Below are 19,907 nucleotides of genomic sequence, written 5' to 3' on the forward strand. Positions count from 1 at the left end.
CTCTCAAACACTCTTCTCTCAGCAGTGTGTAGAGAGTGCAGAGTAGTCTAAGGCTGATAGGAGCAAATAAGGAGAAGCACATGTGTTTATCCGTGCATGTGAATGTGTGTTTCTGTGTGTTTTTTCTCTGCGTGTACGTGTGATTCCCAGTGTTCACGTGTAGATAGCCTTTCTACTGCTGTGTGTGAGTGCAATCAGATTTCAATCTCCTCCCTCTGTATGGCTGAGCTGCAGCAGCGGAGGTGCCCCACGGGGAAATGTAATTATACCCTGCTGGCCACAGAGTACGGGCTTCACTGCCCTATCCGTCTCTGGAGATACAGCGGCTAGAGGCCCCTTCTCACTTGCAATTCCAAACGGCGAGATGTCGCTAAAACCCTGCTATATCTCTGGAATTTCTGTATTAAATTGGCGCTCCAATCTCCCCCTCTAATCAGATTTTAGATCCCGGGGATATCTGTGGCCTTTTGCAACAGTTTTGTCACAGTTGTGAATAATTTATGACAGAATTAACTGTGGTTGCTAAGAGCAGTGATTGGGAGATTTTGGAGCAGAGCCAAAATCTGACTCAAGTTCAAAGTCGACCGTTTTTCTGTCTGATAAGCAAAGTCTCATCACCATGGAAGTAATTATCACCATAATTATTTCCATCAGCATTTCCACCACCTGAGTCCCTTACATTTGGATTTGAAGTGTTTTTATTGATCAATTTGCTGCATATATCTCTCATCCCGTCTCTCTTTTATGATCATGTCTCCTCCGCTGCTTGCCATTGGCTCGCTCTCACCGAGGTGTGTGCTGAGATGGTGTCCATTAGTAAGGCAAAACAAACAGACACACCCCACTCTCCTGGATTTAGGCAAACAATCAATGAGAGCACTCAGATAACAGCAGTCTAAGTGGCCCATTGATGTTACGATTAAATGAATACAGGATGCAGTGGTGATGCTAAGACTTGCTAACCCAAACCAAATAAAACAGATTACTTTCTATTCTGGGAATGTATTCATATATACAGAACATCACCCCCAAAATCTTCTGTGCTGTTAAAGCAGGCTTTTAGAGCAAAGATGGGATTGTCTGGTAAATAAAAGAAGATAGAAAGGAAACAAAAAGGCAGCGCAAATCACCAAATCATCTGTGAAAGAGGGACGAGAAATGCACCAGCAGTGAGGACACAGACTGTTCATAGTGACTGACAAGTTGAATATTTCACCTTGTGAATCTCAGTGTGTCACCCGTTTCATCATGTTGTACCCAGTCACGGTAACTCACTAGAAGTGCATCCGTGCCAGAATACTTCTGTCTTCTTCATTCCCCTGATTTGCTACACTCCGACTCTACCTTAATCTCCATTTCTGTCTTCGTCACCCTCTCTCCGTGCCTGTATTTGGCCCGGTCACAACTTTAGCTACCCACCCTCGCTCCGCACACTCACCCCTCCCTCATGCCTCTCCCTCAGGGTGTAGCTGCTATTGTTGTGCCTAATAAGGTTTATGGAATTACAGATCTCTGAAATTGGATTTTCTCACTCCACCAAAGCATTGGGATTACGGGTTTAAGGCCGGGGTGCATCGGGGCACAACTGACCTGTGTCTGAACTGTTTTTTTCTTTCTGCACCCTCAAGGTGGGCAGATCAAGAGAGTGATGTGCCAATAGCTCCTGAGGAAGACAGAAATACAGGCAGAATCCTTGTATCCCTACGTGTACCTGGCAATTAAATTGATTCTGAGTCAGACAGCTTTTTGGCTCCTACGTCTGTATTTCTGTTTCTCTATCGTCGACCATTCTCACACACTCCTCCTCTGTCTGTCCTCGCAACTTTTGACTGTGTTTGATCTAATTCTAATCTAATGAATCTTTTGATCTTCCTCGGCTGACACCCAGACACATCCCAGATTTCTACATCCAGAGTAGCTCAATTCGCTCTAATCCTTAAAATCTGGCCGCTGGTGAAGCAATTGATTCTCAGTGATGTACAGAGATTTGGACTGTCTACCCTGAGCTTATGTTTAATGAACTGTGGGATTCCTTTGCTAATGTTAACCCCCTCATCCAAAAAAAGACCAAATCCAGATCAGTTCCACCATTATTGTTCAGATGTGACTGTGCATTAACCACGACTGGTGTGGAGGAGTAGTAGACAAAAGTGAGAAATGAAGTGAGAAAGCGCAGAGACAGGCAGCGTAGTGAACATTGAGATGTTGGTAGGAAGGTGATATTCTTTAGGAGCAGTCCATACTGCCGGCTTAGTGAACTCTTAATTGGGGAAGAGACAGGTCTGGGGATGAGGGATCAATAGGGGCAGAGCTGGGTTTAAAGCCCAAAGAAATCAATCAGCCCCCTCCCCAACAGAGAGAACGCAGCCAATCAAAGAAAACATGGCCGCAGGCTCCACTCATTTACCCCCTTGTTCAAACTTCATCACGATCAACAAATAGATGGCTCATTCCATCTTATTTCAGTCAGGAGAGGATGGAGTTGCCTGACTGGTTTTATTTGATGTGGGCATTTGATCCCGATGCTTCGAAATGTCATGGCAGTTTTGGTGTAACTCTGCCAAGAACAGGAGATTATTGCAACTAATAAAACATGATTCATTAACGCAGGAGCGCTTTATGGCAAGGAATATTAAATGAATCCCTGGCGTATTTTTACTCCACTGCTAAAAATAGCCACTTTCTCCTCTACTTCCTCTTTATCTTCTTCTTTGCCTGGGTAATAGCCATCTTTCTGCCCTGTCACTTTTTGATGTATCATCCTCTTATTCACATCAAGGACAAGGCCAGGTGTCGCATTTTCTCTCAGTTGCCACGCTTGTCACACTGCCTTGTCACCCACAGCCTGTTCCAATCCCCTCACTTCTTCCTCCCCCTCTCTGCTTATTTATATTAAATCTGTCACTCCTTTATTTTAGCGAGAGAAAAGGAAAGTAAATCACTTTTGCCATTTGCAGCCTGCGGTGTCGGCTGAATGCTGCAAGTTTATTTGGATGTCATCTTTGGCCACATAAAATCCTGTCAAAATAAATGACGTCTCTGCTGGTTTGTATTGTTGCTGCATAACAGAGATTCCTCCTCCTTGTTGTGCCCTTGGCTTCAAATGTGTTAAGCTGTACAGGAATATGCTCCACAGTGAAAAGCAAGCCTTCACACAGGTCGTAGAGTTTCATATTGCTGCAGATGGACGGACAGACAGATTGACAGTCACAGGTGTCCAGCCACACCTCTCTTTGATGCCCACGAGTGGCTGGCTGGCTTGGGCAGAGAGCAGCTGGGGTCAGAGAGACGTGCCTTGGCGGTGAGATACATGTGGGCTCATAAGGTTCTCTGGTATATTCTTAGCCTTGCTGCACATACCATTTGTGTGTGCATCACCACATTGTTGTATGCATTTCACCAACGACATATGTCATATAAGAGGCTCCATCAGTAGAGAGAGAGATCTCACAGAGCGGTTATTGAGATGTCAAAGCCTGTTTGGCTCGGCTCAGGTGTTTGCATGCTGGACACTGACACCTGTCCAATCAGAACATGGATCAGACAGCTCCATTGCTGTCAACATGTCTTCACAGACAGACACAGAACAAGGCCTTGTAGCGTACAAGATCACAACTAGAGGCTGCTGCAGACGAGGTTGGCAAAGATGCAATTGAAAGAGCTACGTGAAAACAGCTATTTTTCTGTACCTCAACTGCTTGAAACACCTAGTTTAAAGCACGCTGAAAGTGAGCAGTGCTTACATAGCATTGCAAACTCATTATCATTACTATCCCTAAAAATTTTCTGGAGGGTGAGAAGTAATTATGTTACAAATGTAGCTTTTTAACACTATTTCTGGCACAGGTCTAATTAAACCACCTCCTGAACTATTGCCTGCTCCCTCAGGCCCCACAGCATAAGTCAAATATGGATTTCACTGTGTGCAAATACCATGTGGACTGACGTAACGTATGTGGTTGTTTATCTGCATGTCTCACAGTTCATCAGTGTTTTCGTCTAAAACAGCTGGGTCACCATCCTCGGGGTATGTGTGAGGGAAGAGTGGCATCTGGACTCAGGAATGGCTTATGGTGTCTGTTAGGGAGGACAGAGACAATACAGGCCAGCATCAGGCAGGGATGAACAGAATGCGTACAAGATTCATAGATTTAAAAAAAAAAAAAAAAGATTTTTGAAAAACAAGACAGGATGGCACAGATACGAGAAAGTCTGGCTGTGTTTGAGCTCCTAAGTGGAAGTTGCAAATGTTCCAAGTATTCATCCACTCTGGACTTTGTGTTTGCTTACAGAACTTGGCAGTCGGAGGCTGATTTCTGTGGGAGAGGAGAACATCAGAGGCAGCTTGTTTAGAAAGGAAGGTAAGGCTGTTCACTTCTTACACACTGTGAGAGTGAAATCTCCCTCTGCCCTGTCATTCCTCCCTCAAACACACACACACACATATAGAGGGATTTGACTCGCATGTGGGGATGCAGGTTTTGTTGTGTTGCTACAGAGGGTTCCTGTGTCTGTTTGCATGTGAACACAGTGCCTAACTGTGCAAGGTTCACTGTCTCCACAGCAGTCCACCTATCTATTTATCTATCTTTCCACCTATCTGGCTATCACAGACATAAATCAGGTTCGAATTATTGTTCCTGTTACCATGGAATCTACGATCTTGGAGGAAACAAACACAGCGGACTACAGTTAACGTCAACACTTTGTTTACTGTGGGGGATAGATTCGTCACCTCAGGAAGCGACTCACACATCACGCTGCTTCAGTCAGTCTCAAAATCATATCACCTCATTTGATCCACCTGCCAGCGATTTAGCATTTCATTCTGCATGGATAACAGGATGGTTGTTGTTGTTGGCCCCACTGAGATGGAATTGATGATCAAAGACGGCTGTGGGTGTTTTGCGGGTGTGTTGTGGCCGCAGCAGATGCCCCCTAAGTGGCCGTCAGTCCGAATGGTAATTATGAAGAGAAAAGGGTGAAATCTAGATGCAGAGTAGGGGTTAGGTGAGGCTGAAGGAAATAGTCAAGAGAATTAATGAGCAAGCTACAACGCTCAGAATTATTAAATCAATAACTGAAAAATCGCCTTCACCCCCTGTGGCTTCAGGCTAGCTTTGTGTCTCCGCTAAACTGGCAGTGATGACTTAGGCCATGTATTATGCTTTTAATCAGATGTTGCAGGCACTGAGTTTTGAAAAATGGAAATGCTGTTGGGCTAACAGTGTTTTAAAGAGGTAATAAATCTGCATGATCTGGACACATGGCCGCTTACCACTGTCCTGTTGGCTGTTTACCAGTAACATGCGTGTGTTGCTGCTGCGATCGGAGTCATCCTGTGTGAACAGTTGGATAGCAGCAGACGAAGCAGCTCTCAGCACATGTGGGCATATTATGTACACAGCTGTGCACAGCTGACTCATTATCACTTGCAAAAACATCAGTATGCGTGACTGTAATCAGCTCTCCTTTTTGATTAACAAACGACTCGCAACAAATAGCTCCAAATATAGCCATGAAAATTTAGTGTTTTGTTTGCAGAAAAAAAAATAGGCCTTGGTTCTTAATTTTTTTTTAAATTTGTGGAGCATTTTAAGGAGGCGAACTTTGATTTTTCTTTTTGTCTGTGAAACTAGCAAGAGCAGACAGGTGAATGATATGCCTTTGGTAAGCTATTCTGTTTGAGGACTGATCTCCACTTCAAAACCTCAGCGTGAGGACAGCATTCACCTCTCTCTTTCTTCCTCCTCTTCTTGCTGGCAGAAGGGGCCTTCGGCAGTGCGGGATAAAAACCGAAAGTCTTAAAGAGAAACTCTTCAAAGGAGCAGTTCATCTGCCGAGTGAAGACCTCATCAATTCAGTTTTCTCCTCTTAAACCACTGTCCCTTCCACAGAGCCTCGGTTGTTTACGAACAGCGTTATGTGATATTTCTTCTCCATTCCTTGCAGCTGGTTGCATAAGGTGCTTTTGATATCTTGTGAGTGACGGAGGGATATTTTCCCCTAACGGAGTTTAGCCTGTTGTTGGTGGCAATTTTCTCCTCAGACCGGCTCCTCACATCCTCTCTGGTGTATGTGATGCACATTTCGGGGCTCTGGGACCCTCATTTTCCACATCAACAAGACGGGAACCGCCAGCTTGCTTTCATGCCCCAGCCTGCCTTCTGCCCACTGATTAAAAGTCAAATATTAAAGTGCTCTGTTGTGAGCTTGGCCTAATTGATTCTTTCCGCCGGGTGCACACAGAATGGGCTGACAGCAGGCGATACCAGGCTTTGTCAACATCGGGCATGCTGCCTGACGCTCGGGACGGCACCCCAATAAAGCCCCCTGTGAGCGTGCCAACCTGCGGCGCCACACACAGAGAGGCCACTTGGCACTCTGGCCAAGCTTTATAGTAACAACACAGAGGCAGCTCATTCTTTTGCTGTGTGTCAGCTCCCATCGGCTGGCTGGGAAGTCGGCTCTCTATTTGTAAGGAAGTGGCTGGCTGTGAAGAAAGTGTGTGTGTGTGTGTGTGTGTGTGTGTGTGTGTGTGTGTGTGTGTGTGTGTGTGTGTGTGTGTGTGTGTGTGTGTGTGTGTGTGTGTGTGTGTGTGTGTGCGCCTTTACTCTTGGAAAAAAATCACTCTGCCCACTTGCATAATCACTCAGCAAAGTTAAGCTATCTGGGGCGATGGTGCTGAAAGGAGGCTTCATCTGAATTCCACAAAAGGCCTTCTTGTTTTCTTCCGATCCCCCAGCTCTCCTGCCATTAAGATAATTGCTGTAATAACTTTCAATCACAGCCATGTTTAACAAGGAGCTTACCAAACACAGGATGGCACCGAGCATTTCATCACTGCCCACTCTGTAAAAAAATGCAGGGCATCTGGTGGAGATGCTGGGTCAGAAGCCCCATATCTTTTGCTTGTAGTGTCTTACTCTCCCTTAACTACAATGCAGGGATAATTAATTGAATCTCTACAACAGTAAAAGAGTGTCCCTCTCTCCACCAAAGACCGTCTGTCCCTCTCTTGTCTGCTTGCCCTATGAATTTACTGGCCATTTTATGTGCGTCTTGAATTGGCTGTACTCCCCATTTATTTTTAATGCTTTTTTACTTCACGTGTAGGAGAGCGCAACAGCAATCTTGGCGCTATACAATGCTCATTAAGTGTAGACATTCATCCACGACGCTTCTCTCATGAATCTGATTGACCTTTTCGCTCAGTGTGATCCACAGTAAAAGGTTATTAATCCCCCTCCCCCTGGTTGAAAAGCTGTGTATATCTCCTGTCCTGCCTGATGCTTAATGTTCCATCTGAGCTGATAGGAAGGTGTGATAGGAAGGTTTGAAGGTGCATGAGGGTGGGGTGATGGAGTCAGAGAGCTGGCCGTTGGTGCGGTAATTACTCTGTTTTAGTGAAAGGGGGCCACGCTCTGCGCTCTGACACAGCACTAATTGCAACATAAGGGTGATGAACTTGATCAAGGCACTGCTAATTCATGTTTTATAAAAGAGAAGAAGGCGAGAAAAAAGCCGAGCAGGTTGCCACCGGGTGTGTGCAGAGAACATTTTGAGGAGGACATAATGACAACATGTGCGATTTCTAGCCGTGCAAATCCAGCTCATTCGGTAGTTGAATTTTTTTCACATCACATTTCAGTGTGACCGATCGGCAGCACAGTCGTGGAATGGTCTTCCGGCCACCTCCGTAGTAAAGGCCACTGAAAAGTAATCACAATGTCCTCTCCCCAGAGTACTGAGCAGGGTTTCATTTCTACCTCCATCCTGTTACTCCCCTGCTGTAGATCCCATGGGGGGTCCAGAGGCTGAGAGGGGGTCATGATCACAACCACAGGGGGGCTGACAGCTGGCTGCCTGTCTGACAGGAGCCTAATGGAGGGCTAATAGGAGAGAGTCAAGTCTCAGAGACCACTGCTGCGACCTTGACATGAGCCTATGAAGGCAGGTTAAGAGGAGGAGGGATGGAAAGGTGAAGTACCATTATAGAGGCTGACAGGCAGGTGGTTTAAATATATTTTTTTCTTCTCCTTTCTCTCACTCTCTTTTTGTTTATGTGAACTTTGCCGACCTCTGTTGTCCAGTTTGTGGCCCATACAGAGAACTTCAGCATAAAGGAAAGACATTTAACTTTCTCTCTCCTGTCTGTGTGGGTGGATGAATCAGATAGTTGAGTCTATATGTGCGCGGGTGTTTCCATGCGTCAGAATAAGTGTTTGAATATTTTTTTAAAGTTTCCCTACGTTGAGTTTTTTCTTACTTTAAGTTGCTATTTCAGCCATTCTCTTCACTGAGAGAAATGCTTAAAGTGTTTTTTCTTTCTTTGCAATTACTGATAAAGTATTCTGTTTGGGGGAATAATTATTGAGATTACAGGAACTTGATCTTTTTATAACAACATGCAGACTAAAACTCAATTTTGTTTTACTTTAGAAGTCAATTTCAAGTTTCTATTATGTTCTTGTAAAGTTTACTGCCAGTACTATTTTAAACTTGATGAGTCTGGCGACCGATAGAGTCCCATAACAATTTGTTTTAGCTGTTGCAAACAGACTCCATCACCACAGCCACCTGAACCGTTATGATGCTCCAAGGCGAGCATGTTTGTAACTAAAGCAAATACTTCTGACTGTGACTATTTAAATCTCCTTCATATATGCACTACAATCCTGAAAATATCTAGACATTACGTGGAGGAGCTGTATGTGAGAAAGCAAATGTCCATATCAGTTGGCTCGGACATTAAGCAGACTTAACCTTGCCAGCTTGTACAAAGTCCATGTCATGTCAGACTGAGCTCATGTGTGAATAAAGCAGGTAATTGTCAGCAGAATTTACAGCAAGTTAGCGGGCGTGTTGATGAAGTTTCTATCATGCAGCATGCATGAAACTCAATTTAACCCAAACGTCTGAAGGGTGAAGAAAAAGGGTAAATTACACAGAAACAGCAACAAAAATGTCTAACTGCAGAGCTGACGAGATTCTGGAACTTCAGTCAGTAAGGGCTTAAGCCGAAATGGTCAGACAAATTAAGGAATGGCAAGAGACTCTGTTGTTAATGATCAAATAATGAACCGGCTACGTGATCCATGTCATGCACTGCCTCCTGCACAGTCTACCTATATGCCATCCCTCGACTAAACCAAACGGAGTAGTTCCAGTAGGTGAGAATGCTTCAGACACAATTGTGTGCCATATATGCAAAAGGAAACCTCCAGACAATGTTCGGACCTGAACCTCTGGACATTGTCTTGAGTATGAGAAAATGGCTTTAGTTACAACAGATTGTTACTACTAACTTTAATTCCCTCCTGACATCTTTTGCATTTCTTCATTTGTACATGACATGTGCAAGCATGTTACCATGTCCTGTACCATGTAGGCATGAACGTGTCCGTCTCCCTCCTCAGTCAGTGATACAGATCAGAGGGGGACCTGGTCTGCAGGGAGAGCCAATGAGCATCATGTACAGTAAGGGGAGAGCCACTACTGCCTGATCAATCTGAGCTCTCATTAAAAGGCTGCCAAGCCCTTTGCAACCCGATACAATATCAATACTGTAGCACCACAGAGAGACCTCCAGAGCTGTTAGGCAAGCCGCTGGCAGCTTAACTGTCATTACCGGGCAGGCAACATGCCAAAGACCCCCTTCATGGACCACTTAGGCTCCCCCCATGGTCCCAAACACAGGTCAGCACAGACAGATGGGCTGTCTGGGCAGCTGTCCAGGGGACAAGGCAGAGAGAGATGGATACCGACCTGTAGAGGAGGAGACAGCCTGTGCTCTCTCACAATATGGACTGATGATGTGGGCTGTGTGTGTTGACTGCGCACAATTACACATTGCTGCGGTTTCACCTGAGGCTTGTTTGTTTGCCGCGGGTATTTTCTGTGTTGGTCGTTTATCGTGGATGATTACAACACATGTTTGTGCTTAAATTAAACAAAAGACAAAGAGTTTAGTTTAAAAAAAAAAGACTTGCTCTGAACTCCGTAGGTGTTGTTACAGATTCAAAAACTGCTCTGGGTTCTGGCATATATCCCAAGATTCCTGCTGGGAAAACCACAAACGCTGAATAGCGCTCTGGGGTGATTTTTGAGTAGAGCAAATGGGGGGAATATAAGTGGCCATACATAGAAATCCTCTGTAATTCAGATCATTGTGTGGAGGTCTCCCCTCTTTGCTCCAGTCTTAACCCCCTGTGTGGTTCTGATAGGGGAGGGAGGGATCAGTGTGTGCGTCTCTAAACCCCCAGTAATCCGCCGACAAAAGGGCCAGGAGAAAGCCAGCTAGCGAGGGGTAGGGGGGTTAGGACAGAGAATGGGCGGAGTGAAGAAGTAAAGAAGTGGTTGTCGCCTCTCCAACCCCCAGGGGTATTATTAACATCAGAGAAGATGGTCCTCACGGAGCCCACAGACTTCCACCACTCCAGGGTAAAACATCACTCTGCTATAAGAGCTATTGTTAGTCCAGTTAAAAAATCCCCAGTCTGCAGTGGTGATCACTTTTTCAGCAGCTGAACTGTAACTTCCAGCCAGTGTATTGATTTATCTGAGCAGTAATTTATTCAGCGGGCTGGCGGCAGTTGTTTACTGAAAGTTGAAACCGATATTGTCTGTAATCATCATTAAGTCAGGGCCATTAGGAGCAGTCCCCACTGCAGGTGCTAATTTGATGATGGGAGAGAAATGGCATGTAATTAAAACACAACAAATGACAGCTTAAAATCTATGAGTCCCGTGGAACATGATCTAATTTTACCAACACGTGTGCTGCTTGTTAACTAGAGGCAGACAGCTTTGTTTAGAGGGATAATTACATTATCCCGAGCAGATAAATATCACTTTGTGCATCCAAGTAATGTTCCCCCATCAAGATTAGTATTTAGTATTATGCTGCAGGGCTGGGCGACATGGCTAAAAATGTTGTCACAGTAAAAGTTTGATATTGGCCAATATTCATAATTATCTACCAAAAAAGTCAAGTCATTATTTCTTTTAAGTTCAAAGGCAGATTTTTTTTCTGAGGGAAAGTTGAAGAAACATGACAAACATTTTCCAAACAGCAGACTATTCACGAATCTGAGGTAGATTAAAAACATTCATTCATTCATTCATTGTCCGTAACCGCTTGTCTTCGTCAGGGTCGCGGGGGCGCTGGAGCCTATCGCAGCTGTCATTGGCCGAGAGGCGGGGTAAACCCTGCACAGGTCGCCAGAGTATTGCAGGGCTAGATTAAAAACAATTTTAATCAAAATAACATTATTAAATAATACAATAAATAGACATAAAAATCTTAATCCTGGTCAGCGGCATGTCAAACACTTTGGACAAACAGTTTTGTATGTGTTTTAGCGACAATAGAAACAAGATAAATAAACAAGACAGAAATTGCAACTGTGATCAGTATTTTCTGTGTAAGTTTTACACCCACAGTATTAATTTCTGCCCTTTCTCAATTAAAACAATAACAAAGACGGACTTTGACAATAGTGAAGTAGCAATGAAAGTCTGTCTGACGTGATCGAGGCAGAAATCATGCTAATGCTAATGTATGAAAGTTAAAGTTCACATTACCTTTAGTCACGTTAAAAACAATCATACTATAAATAACTTTATGCACATGATGAATGTGGCAACATTGCTGTATGCTGTAGTGGCCTGTCCCCTCGTCTTCTTCTTCTAAGGCTGCTGCTCTGTTTTCTTCCTCTGGTTAATGGCGGGTAGTAACTGTTATTTAGGGTGCATTACTGCCCCCTTCTACAGGCCTGTGGTGGTTTATTTGTATGGAGGGTTTATCAAACATTTTTTATATCACTATCAAATAAAAATTCTATTTAGATAAGTGTGGCTATCGTTTTATCGCCCAGCCCTATTATGCAGTCCTTAGTAGATCATATTTTGAGTGATGTTTAAATTCTCATTGATGCGGCAGCCGCACAATGTCATGCAGAAGTCACTTGGCTGCACTGAGGTCTCAGTGAGGTAGTTAGGTCTGTGGAACAATCGGCCCCGGCTGATTTGTCTGTAATCCATTTAGCTGAGATGTGACACACTGTAGGGGGGCTTTGCCTCTGGTCAATAAGTGCCAATAAGAAACAGCCATCACTCAGCGGGCTGCCCTGTCCACCAGCTTGCTCACTTGTTTCAGCTGTCAACCTCTGTCTCAAAGGAGCTGGCAATTGTGCCGCTCTTTCGGATGCACCACAAATGGCTTTCCCATACAAACCTCAATAGGACAGGAAAGGCAAGGACACTGGCAGACTGCAAAGCAGGCGCATTTCCCTCTGACATCAGAATAAACCCATCTGAAGTGAAAACAGCCACGTATTTACAAAACACCATTGACAGTTGCTCATTCTCTTGGTCTTAAACCCCTGGAGGTGGGGCTGTGGGGGGTTGCACCCAAGTCAGGGACAATCGGGGCTCTGTTTGTGTTTTCTCTAACACCTCCGTGTTTTCTTTAGGCTCTGTTGGAGTGTACTGCAAGGGTGCAGAGAAGGAGGGGTAAATGCCGTGACCCTGCCGTGGACCTTGACTGAAGCCTCCCCAAAAAACCTGCAGACCACCACGCAAGCCCTAAATGCCTCTCTGTTGCTGCTGGTAACAGAGAGCATGAGCGAAGTGGACATGTGTGGTTGAAAGAGAAAACTAGCATCTGTAGAGATGGAGACATATTCAGTCACCAAAACATCCTGACTGCAGCAGGTTTTGATTTAGTTATTTGTGGTGTGGCTGCATTCCAAGCTCATTATGAAGAATATCTTCACTGAGTTATTTAGTTAAACCTGGAGGAGACAAAAAGGAAGGCAGTAGCTGTGTGATGTCCCTCTAATGCTGCCGGGGCCGAACAGTTTTCAGAACAATACAACAATACAATGCAGTTCATTTCCTCCAGATTCAGAGATAATTAGCCTAACTGCTGTTCTCTCCTTTTATGTCCCCTTGTTGGAGAGAGAAGTTTGAAGTCTGATTTGCAGAATGTGGGTGTGTTTGTGTGTCTGTCTATCTGTCTGTCTGTCTGTCTGTCTGTCGCCCTGCCTGCGTGTGTGTGTGTGTATGAGAGTGTGTATGGGGTACATTTATAGTCAACAGAACAGACCCGGGGAGTCTGTCAGAGCTCTTTGTTCTCAAGCGAGAACACATCATGACTGGGTCTTTTGTCTGAACTGACACCATCATACACTCTCTTTCTTTTCCTACCTCTCTCCCTCCCTCTCTCTCTCTCTCTCTCTTCCTTGCCTTCTTATTTTTTCCACCAAGCTATTCACCCGGTATTCCATCACTCGCACCATTTAAAAGATAATGGGCCCTGTGGATTATAGAGTTGCAAAGATAGAGAAGATTTTTCGTCCCTGTGTGTGTGCACCAAGCTCAAACTGTGTGAGGAAGTCTTCCAAAATATAGCGTGACCAGAAGATGACTTCTGAGGACAGTCTCCTACTGTGGCTCTTTGCATTTATAATTTATCAGTTTGTTCATTACCCTACTTCCATGTAACTTTCACTTACATACTACTTCATGAATATTATTGCACCATCTCAAAATCACGAAGGAAACATGTACATTGCATGCTCAAAGGTGTGTGAACACCTGTAAATGCACCTAAGTGTGATTGTTGGAGATCTCACTCGAAAACCATGAGCATTAATAAGCTGCCATAAGGTTTTCCACAAGATTTTCAAACCTGGCTATAAGGATTTGCTCCCCTTGAGCCACAGGAGCTGTAGTGAGGTCAGTGACAGGCGATAAGACCTGGTTCACAGATGGTGTTCCACTTCAGCCCAAAGGTAATGAACGTGGTTGAGGTCAGGACTCTGTAAAGGCAAGTTCTTCACTTGTGTGGAACTCAGGTGCCTTTTCATAGCGGCTGTGGCACAAGGGATAGAGCGTGTCGCCCACTAATCAAAATCTGTATGCCAAATTATTATTGGGCTCCCAGTGGATGTTCCATTGATATGTGATTGTGTATGAATGTTTAAAAACTGAGTAGCAGGTATCACCTTGTATGGTAGCCTTGGCCACAAGTAGTGTGAAAGCGCTTTGCGTGGTTGAACGACTAGAAAAGCGCTATACAAGTGTACGTTTTTTTTCCAAGTTAGAAAAAACCCCATTCCAGGAGTGTCCATGTACTTTTGACCAATAGATAAATGAAATCTAGGTGGGGGTACCCAGCAAAAAATCATTTTTCCTCTCCTGGAAAAAGATATATAAACAAGTAAAATAATGTATGTAAGATGAGCTGCTCTCTGTGTGTGTGTGTGTGTGTGTGTGTGTGGGGGGTGAGAGAGAGAGAGAGAGAGAGAGAGAGTTTGAACATACGAGAGCTTTCCAGCCTGAACACATCACGCTGTCACCCTTTCTCTCAGGGCAGCAGACTCACTGCAGGATTAATGATGTGTTAAGTACTAAAATTACACTCGTTCATATTTCACTGTCTGGGCAGCACATTCCATGTGGAATCAAAGGTTAGGGAAGAAAATAATGTATAAACAAGAGAAGAAATACACAAATTGAGAGGCAAACCGTATTACAGTAATGGCAAAAAGAAACATTTCACACTCGAGTCTCCTCATCGCGGCACAAATCTCATTTTCTCTCTTTTAAAGTCTAACCACTGCTCTTTGTGTCTGCGTATTCAAACAGAAAATTGCTGTGCAGGTTCTGACTGTCATCTTAAATGTCTGCAGAGTACCAAGCTTATCAGAACCTGAGGGAAATCTAAATTAAATCTTCCCGGTGAATGGGATCAGCCACCGCATTATCTCTTGTCATTCTCAACTATTAAAGTTAGTTATTAGGAAGTAAAGGCACATTTGTCAGAAGGATGTGCAGGCACTATTTTAACTCAGAGAGCAGTTGGAGAGTTATTGAATATGATTTCAGGGTTATCAGCCAGGGACTGGAGATTTTTGAGGGGACAGTGCTGACCTGTTAACGGAGTCATTGTTTATTGATAAGTGGTTTAGAGGTCATTGGGAGAGCAGTCTGCGTTACCAGGAAGCTTAAAGAGACTGTCCTCTTCAGAGAAAGGAATGCATTGCTCACCAGTGGAACCAGCTCAAAACTACCCATGTTTACATTCATTACTAAACCATGAACATTTATACAGAACAGATCAAAGTAAAGGGACAGGTGTTGAGATATTTGATAGGCAAGCAAAGTGTTTTAAAACAGAAAGCTTGGTTTGTTTTTTTAAATCATAAATATCATTATGAAACTCTTACCAACAGTTCACCTATTACGCTTTAGCCGTGATGGCGGTCTTTCCCTAAGCTTTACCAAGTTTAGTTTTAGTTTGGTTTAGAAAGGGGTTGCTGGTAGTGATAACCTACATACAATTATCACCTGTAACTGCAGCTCTCCTTAGCTCTACATAGGTTTGTAGCAAATTTTCCTGCATCGTGTGTGACTGCAGCAGAGAGACATTTTCAGTGAAAAAGCTCTAAAATCTTCTTTGCACCACCTACTCAGCAGCAAACAGCACACAGACACAGTACGGCTGCATTCACAACAAATCAGGCATTGGGGCAAATAGCCGCAGTGTTTAGCAGCAGAGTTGGAGTGTCACTTAAATGGCCCATTTGTGGCGGAGAAGAGACCAACTGTAGAAAGCCAATCTCATCTTCTCAGCGACTCAGTATTTGTCTCCGGTGAGTTTGTTTTGTTGGCTTTAAAGATCTGCAGAATTCCTGTTGATTATCATTACTGTAATATCTCTACAGTTACAAAAGAGGTGTGATTGCAGGTTATGTGATTGGCCACGTGTCATTGCATTGCATTTCAACTTTTCACCGCAGGCTTTAGCATTTTTTTTTTCCAGCATCCCCTAAGGCCTCACCACCGTAGTTTAGATGTCCTGCTGACTTTCAAATGAACTGGAGGACTGGCATTTTTGCCCCAATGCCTCATTTAGTGTGAATGCAGCCTTCGAGGCTAGCTGGTGGTGAACATAATGGAACAATTAGCAGCTAAAGAGCCAGAGACTCTTCCCTCAAGAGTTGGTAGAGACCAAAAACGTAGCTAAAAGGAGAGTGAATATTTGACCTATATTTATCAAGTAAGCAGGAACACGACTTCAAATTAATGTTAATGTTGTCTATAACTTTTTACCGTCAACATCAAGCTGGTAATATGTCAATGGCTACGCTTACACGCACACTAGAATTCCTCGATTATTCCACATTTGACAATATTCTGAATTTGATGCGGGTCATGTAAACAACATATTCTGTTATTTGAACATGTATACAGCCAATTTAGAAGCTGCATCTCAGCTGCGTTCTTTACTGCAGTTTGTTACACACGGCCTCTCGTCTGTTTATGGCCGGCTCTGTGCATTCTCTATACATTTTACACAAGCCAACTTGCCAACAGTTTGCAAAGCGGTAGAGATGAATGCCCAAAAGAAAAGCCTATATTTCTGGTCAGAAGGAGACACACCTGCTGTAGAACATTACATAAGACTTTGATATCAACACATTTTTGGATATGCACAGATATCATAACATTTCAAGAAAGTGGCTTAAAGAATGAAAGAAGGCTGAGTTTGCATGGTCCAGCAAGTCCACCATTGGTAGGGAACTGAAAAAAAAATCCTATTTTGAATCAAGGAAGCAAAATGACAAGCAGCTCCAGCTGTTCTACTTTTCCATATTTTGATGTGATAAACAACATGTAAGGGCATCTTAATGAGAGTATGCCTGGTTGCATGTAAACAGGGATATCAGTGGAATATTCCTCTTTTATTGGCCATGTAAACAGTTTCTTAGAAATATTGCACTTTTCAGAATAAGTGTCAAAAAATGAACAATTTTGTCCATGTAAATGTACGTAATTTTGTGATCACAACTTGTTTCCGCTGCTCCCAAATGGCCCAAAATTCAGTTATTGCATTTCTGACCATACCTCTACTACAGGGTCAAAAGGGCAGGAAACTGCTCATATTTGTCAAAGAACATGGAATTGATTAACCTGATTTATAAAAGACTGATTTTGCAGCTGTGTTTTTCCAGATTCTGCTGGTGGCGCAAAAATTTGCAAGCAGAGAATGATAGATGAAGGATGGCAACAAACCATGGCTTCTTATTATCATGAAAAAAGCATTCCCTACTGTATTGAGAATTGCAAACCCCTCCTTCCACCAGACACATACTCAGACACATGCACATGCACACACATGCACACACACGCACACACACACACACACATAAACTTTTCTGAGAGAAAGTTACTCTCACATAGATGCATGCCGTTGCAGAATTTGCATCTGAATGCCAACTTTTGTTGGTAAATTCAAGGGTCCTTGGAGATTTTGCACATTCTGTTCAGAGCCAGGCAAGCCAATGGGAACAAAGTCACACATTAGCAAAGCCCTGCCAGCCTCAATTATGACCAAAGGGATCGGCTTGATAGTGTTGCAGCGGGCCACATTCAGAACTGGATGTGTCTATTTAAACTTCCCTGGCCACTTCCTTTATGTTTACCAGCACTAGAATACAGTGGATGGCAAATTCCTGCATCAAGAACAACGCAGAGGAGATTTGGAGGTTCTCTGCTACTATATTCAGTTTTATTCTGTTCTATTTTATATGGAAACCACGGACTGTGAATCTAGTTTTCATGTTTGGGAAAAATCCATCTGCAATGGAAGTGCTCGGGCTTTGTTCTCTCCAGACTGTATGCCTAGAGGTTCTTTCCCTTTCTCACACTCTCTTTTTCTCTCCATCTCTTCCCAGAGCATTTGTGATAGAGAATCCAGGAGTCTGGCTTCAAGCTTGTGGGCTTTCTCCTCCATATTTCATATGCATTATGAGACACAGCTGATTAAATTGCAAGTGTACGCCATGACTCGTCTGCCTTCAATATGTAATAAATGTCTGTATTTTTTTCTTCCTCGGTTTTCTCATATTCTGTGTTTCGTGCCTTCTCAGGGGGCTGCAGATTGGATGAATCAGACTTTATGCCTGTTTCAAAGCCCAAGGTGTTTTATTTATAGGGAAAAAGTACATTAACGCCTCTGCAACGTCTTTGGAAGATTTATCAAGCGCTCTCTCAGCTTCCTCACTTGAACTGTGAAGTTCAGATGCATGTTGTTGGGCAGTGTAACCTATCTGTCTGTCGATCTGGTGTGTGTTTTCATCTCCCTACTCTTGCTACCATCTTACCATCATGCCCATGCTGTGACATGGCCAGCTCTGTTGTCACGGCATTTATAATTCAGTTGTTTCAATAAAAGATGGATGGCATTAAGTTTTCATCTGGTGATGCAGTGCTGCTGTCTCTTAGAGCCTCTTTACAAGCGAATGACTGAGGAGCAAAACTTTCCTTCTCTGTTCTGACTTCCAGGCATCACTTGGCATTAGTATAACCTTAGACGATCCTTGTTCCTCAAACATGCTTTTAGAAGCTTATTCCTTGTGATCTCATATTCTGCTAGCTTACTCCCCAGCCCTTCCTCTCTGAGCCCCCAGCATTTAATGAGTTTTGCTGAGAGTTATATTTACTCATGTTGTCTTGTGCTTCTGTCTAAATGGCAAAAAATCCTCTTTCATTCTGTGTTGTCGGGCTGAATCAGCATTGTCGTTTCGCAGTTCACTTAGTGCAAAGAGCTGATGTGGGCAGAGCTCTGTCAGGAAAACGAGCTCTAAATCATCCCAGTTTACAGAAACAACATGACTCGTCTTGCATTATGAATGCGTAAAAACCATCATGTTGGTCATGTTTGATGGAGAACACCTTGGCTACTGCTGCTTTCTAATGGTTGTCCATCTCTGTTTTTCCCACACATACTCTTCAAGGTATAATGGCTTCTGTATGTTTTGATGTTATGGTTTCTTCCTTTTTCTTTGCAGTTTCATGTAGCATCTGCCACCCGGAGAGATAAACAATATGGGCAGATGAAAGACAGAGAAAGAGAGCACACTGGAAAGAAAGGGACTGTATGTGTCAGTTAGAGCTGATAAAAGCCTGGAAATCCAATTAGTCCTCAGTATCGGGGGAAGGAGGAGGCCTCATGGGAATAATGTCAGAAAATATCCACCACCGTGGCATGTCAATAACACAACATTTAAATACTCTTCTATTGATAGACCAGCATGTAAAATCGAACTGGATGTTTTCTGTAAATCAGGACTATATTTGGTACTCCTCCCTGACGGGTTTTGCCCACATCAGCTTTTTGAACGGGTAAACAACAATCAAAGGGGAAGTACTGCGCCTTCCACACCACAAACCACTCTGAAAGAGGAGCCAGTGGCAGATGTATGTCTTAATTCGAGCACACTGACTCTATTCTTTATTCACCGGAGATGTCGTGGAATCCATTTTGGTGATGGGGTATTCACAGCGAACAGAGCTGGTTAAATACATGTCGTCCTTTCACTGTTTTTTTTTTTTTCTTGAAGATTTCCTCATTGCTTGTGTCTTGTTTTCATCCTATGCCAGACATGAATGAGGGATGCGGGCAGGGAGAGAGCACAAGAAAGAAGCAAGGACAATTTCAAACAGCACAGTGCCCCTGGGTCAGAGCTCATGTGTTCCTCCGGGGAAGAACCACATGCCCTGGGAGTAGGAAACCAGAGCAATCACAGCTGCTGTTCTACAGATTTATTTGCCTCTGTGTGTGTGTGTGTGTGTGTGTGTGCGCGCGCGCGCATATTCACATGCACGTGGTGTGTATTTGTGTGTGCGTTTTGTGCAAAGCAAGATGTGGATGGAGGAGGATGGAGGACATGTGTGGGTGTTTGGGAAGACCTTAATGAGCACAATGTGGACATCAGCAGAGACCAGAGAGGAGCTTTATGTTAGACAGAAGAGTGAAGTTTCTCCTCTGTAATCATCTCTTCCCTTAAATGTTTAATACATTTCAGATTTTTGCTTTTGAAGACTTCATTTTG

At 43.7% G+C, this 19,907-nt stretch overlaps 1 protein-coding gene across 2 annotated transcripts in view; it reads left to right on the forward strand.

The window, feature by feature from the left end:
- Nucleotides 1–19,907, forward strand: part of sulf2a (sulfatase 2a) — a 69,823-nt gene that overhangs the window by 29,546 nt on the left and 20,370 nt on the right. For both annotated transcript variants that reach the window (XM_088086933.1, XM_088086940.1), the window contains exon 4: nt 4,293–4,361. The gene's annotated coding sequence lies outside the window, so the exon portion shown is untranslated. The remainder of the gene's footprint in view (nt 1–4,292; nt 4,362–19,907) is intronic.

Source organism: Plectropomus leopardus, chromosome 2, assembly GCF_026936395.1.
Source record: "Plectropomus leopardus strain MGB_pleo_1.0 chromosome 2, ASM2693639v1, whole genome shotgun sequence".
NCBI classification, from domain to species: Eukaryota; Metazoa; Chordata; class Actinopteri; order Perciformes; family Serranidae; genus Plectropomus; species Plectropomus leopardus.